The sequence below is a fragment of the Aegilops tauschii genome, chromosome 3 (genome assembly GCF_002575655.3).
Source record: "Aegilops tauschii subsp. strangulata cultivar AL8/78 chromosome 3, Aet v6.0, whole genome shotgun sequence".
In the NCBI taxonomy this organism is placed as follows: Eukaryota; Viridiplantae; Streptophyta; class Magnoliopsida; order Poales; family Poaceae; genus Aegilops; species Aegilops tauschii.
The window spans coordinates 149599180-149603075 of NC_053037.3; the positions used below are offsets into that span (position 1 = coordinate 149599180).

General features: G+C 44.9%; 1 long non-coding RNA gene across 1 annotated transcript; it reads right to left on the reverse strand.

The window, feature by feature from the left end:
* Positions 1 to 394: 394 nt before the first annotated feature.
* On the reverse strand, positions 395 to 3654 carry LOC120976572 (uncharacterized). The gene is made up of 2 exons (XR_005772396.3): positions 1368 to 3654; positions 395 to 883 (listed from the first exon to the last, which is right to left on the reverse strand). It is a non-coding gene; the product is annotated as an uncharacterized lncRNA (long non-coding RNA).
* Positions 3655 to 3896: the final 242 nt, after the last annotated feature.

Below are 3896 nucleotides of genomic sequence, written 5' to 3' on the forward strand. Positions count from 1 at the left end.
GATGTTTTCTTTTTGTTTTGTTCAAACTCGAACATTTTTTGCAATGAAGGTATGTACTTCCTTTTTTTTGCAACTTGAAATTTTTTCATGATTTTTGTAATAAATATTTGTACTTCTTTTTTGTTTTGTTCAATGAAGAAAACAATGATCATTTGAACTAATTGGACAATAACATGTGAGCTTACAGTAATTTATCACTCGAACTTGTAGAAATAGATATAAGAAATTTGTACGGCCTCCGCACCATTGCATTGGTGTACTCCGGCGCGAGGAACAAATCCTGCCATATTTGATACATACACATGCATCCTAGTTGACATTTGTTCTATGGAATGTCGATGCCATTTATTGATTCCAAAAAAGATAGCAAGATGGCACATGGATTTAAGATGTACTTAAACCGAAACAATCCATATTTTCTGGAGAAATTGCAGAGCAGCACAACAAAGGTTACATGTTTTCTATAGTTGAGAGAAACAAGTTCATATTATCAACAGTACACCCACCACGCCAAGTTCTTAACTGAACATATGCATTTGTTTCGGAGATGGTGTTACATCCTGTGATATAAATGAAAATTACAGCAAAACAAAAAACCTGCAAGAGAAGCATTTTGCCAAACCAAAAGATAATTGAACCATTGGATCTTGAGCCGATGTACTGCATGCACTTCTTTGTTTGTACGGGATGCACCTCTCTTTTGTGGTTCATATACTGAAGATCCTTCAATTCAGTTATCAACACACCGCAACAGTCATGCTTGCCACCTATCTTTTGGATGCACTCCCTTGTCATTTTCTATTGCTAATTAGAGCACATCAGGAGCACCGACTCATGTGCGAATGTGTAGCTCGCTTCAGACTAGACAGTACTCTAGCAATACCTGTGCAATTGAGCAACAAGTTCAGAACAGGAGAAGCAACCAGGAATCATTCGCACGAAGAGTACTAAATAAAAATAAGAATTGCACTGATCTAAAGTTAGTTTTAAACTGAGGGTGTCACTTTGGTGTGTGATCATTTCTTGTGAACATTCAATTAAACATGTTTGGTGTCACTTGATGCAAGAAGGTGGTGTCAATCAAACAATAGCTTTATTTGGCAACAAAGAAACATCAAGAAGGATATTTCATTTCTTGTAAGCAAATCAACAAAAACCTTATTTCACAACAAGTAGAGATGAAGTAGCATCACCAGTACATATAGGAGACTCATAGGCGAACTCTTAATATACAAGCAAAATAGGACACTAGCTTTGTTTCCACACTTGTAAAAGCATCAGCAATGCAACCAACAGCAGTACAGAATCAGCCATTACACGAGTTCGATAATGCCACAACATGAAAAGAGGAATGGGGAAGGCCAGACCTCGTCGTTGTGTCATTGAACGGCCTCAGCTATCGACCGTGAACGGACTGTGGCGCCGGCGGTGAACACCACATTGGAAGAATGCTCATGGGTGCACCTGCCTCTACTCATGAGCGCCTGCATCAATGTGGGTTCAGCATTCTGAACTACTGCAACACTAGCCACCCGCATCAGAATAACCTTTTGGTGCAAAACTATTGTACAATAAAAACACTCGGTTTTATTTTGCACACACACACATAGTACTGTCATATGTGTTTTTCACAAACTGATGATAGTTCACATACTAAACTGGCACACCTAGTTTGTGTTTCAGGAAATAAAATAGATGTCCTCGAGGTGAGTTTATGAGGGAGGGTCCAGAGCCTCAGTATGATCCGGACCACGGCTGGAGCTGCGGATGGTAGTGAAGCTCCACATCCTCCGTCATCGGTGAGCTCCGACCATTGATCACACGACGGAGGAAGCCATGTACTGATGAGAATTCACATATTGAACTGGCACAGCTAGTTTGTGTTTCAGGAAATAAAATAGATGATAGTTCGTTTATGATGATGATATTTCAGCATTTCTTCCCATGGCAGAAAATCACCTGAATCTTAAAAAGGACTGGAAATCACAAAATAAAATGCATTCAAGTAGCAAAATTAGGAAGGGATCAGATAACACATTTTAATTTGAGCAACTTCTTAGTGGGACATCACTTACAACTGCAGCGCTGGTTAACAATTGTTAGACATATTGATTGCTCAAATATAACGTAGGACTGAGAATTCGTGTTTGTTCAGCATGAATTTTGAGAACTAATTAATCCCTAGAGGCTGGATGATCTTCTATAGGAGTAATTACTTGTTCTATGATCTCTGTCTTGATGAGATGTAAAGACTAGGTTCAGTTCCAAAAAAGTTATTTAGCTTTCACTATGGTTTACTGGCCTTTGCTGTGCATTTCCAAGATCAAATGAAGTGTCAAATGACCTGTTTTCACCAGTGTTGATGTGGCTGTTGTATTTCCCATTAAGTATGACGAGCTGACTGAAGAACATTTCTGTACTACTGTATTCAACTTTGAAGCTAAATGAAAATTGGTACATAGTTTATGACAGTATGTTACGCTCAAATTACAGCAAGATAATCAGATGAAAATACACTTTTGGATCTGATAACAAATACGAGCAATTTGGTGTTGTTCTGCCTGTCATTACAACTACCATTTTTACAAGAAAACCAAAATCATGTGGTCCTATGGTTTGATCTTTAACATGCAGGTTGGCTTGTACATGCTGAGATGAGTTATCTAATAGATCATGGCAGCACATGCTGAGACTTCAATATCTAACCATCAAGCCTGAGCATTATCATGTGCATTGACTTATACTACAATATCATGTAATAGTACATTTTCATCAACTCGATATTCATCGGTACTAGTATGCGTGGACAATAAGTTCAGATTTGTAGCAGCACACGCACGAAACTTACCGATTTTTTCACTGGACTTGCAGAACTTTGAAACTTGAACTTCACAAAACCGGCGACCCCTCCCTTGAGCTAGCTGTATCCTGGCCGCGACCACCACCTGGATCCAGGACGAGGTGACCACCTGGAGCTGCCCAGGCTACCCGGTGGTGGGGATCCAGCGGGGGCCTGTTCTGTGGCGAGCATGGTGGCTTGTTGGCCTTGGCGGCCTACGCGCTCGATGGTGGTATACGATAGGCGGAGCGCGGTGGAGGGAGTGAAGGGAGGGCCGGACAAGGAGAAGGATCGCAGACGGACAGGAGAAGGGTCGCGAACGGAGGGAGGCGGGTGGATGGACGCGACCAGCATCCGATGGAGGGAGTTGCCGATGCTGTGGGGTGGAGGGATCTGCATCACCGGTCGTGGTGCGCGTCGTCGGGAGGAACTGCGAGGGGCGTCGCCGTGGAGTGGGGGGTGCGGTGCGCGTCACCGGAGTAGGCGTCGCGCATTGCCGGGAGGTGGGGAGGCGTATCACCGGGACTTGGGGGAGGCGCGTGGCCAGAAGGTGGGGGAGGCGCGGCGCGTGGACGGGAGGTGGAAGGGGGCGGCACGTCGGCGGGAGGTGGAAGGGGTGGCGCGTCGGCGGGAGCTAGAAGGGGCGGCGCGTCGGCGGGAGCTGGAGGGCGCGGTGATGGGGCAGGGTGTGGCAGGGCGGCGAGGTAAGGGGTGGCGGCGCGCTGGAGGATTTGGGATCGGGAGGGAGGTGGGCGGGTTCGGGAATGGTCGGTCGTGTGTACTGGTTCGGGCCGGTGGGCTGGATTCGGGACATCGAGTCGCGCGCCGCATAGGGGGTGACAGAATAATATTCTGTCACGGGTAACAGAATAATATAACCACTATTCTGATCACGGGATCAGAATAATATTTTGATCACAATCTGAACTTCCCGAGTAACGCACCTGAATTTCCCTGTGTACGAACCCAAACTTCGGTCTATCTTCACAACCGTGACTTCCCTCGTGAATTATTCCGGCCGGTTGTGTTGCCTGGGATGTGACTGTAATCCAGATAC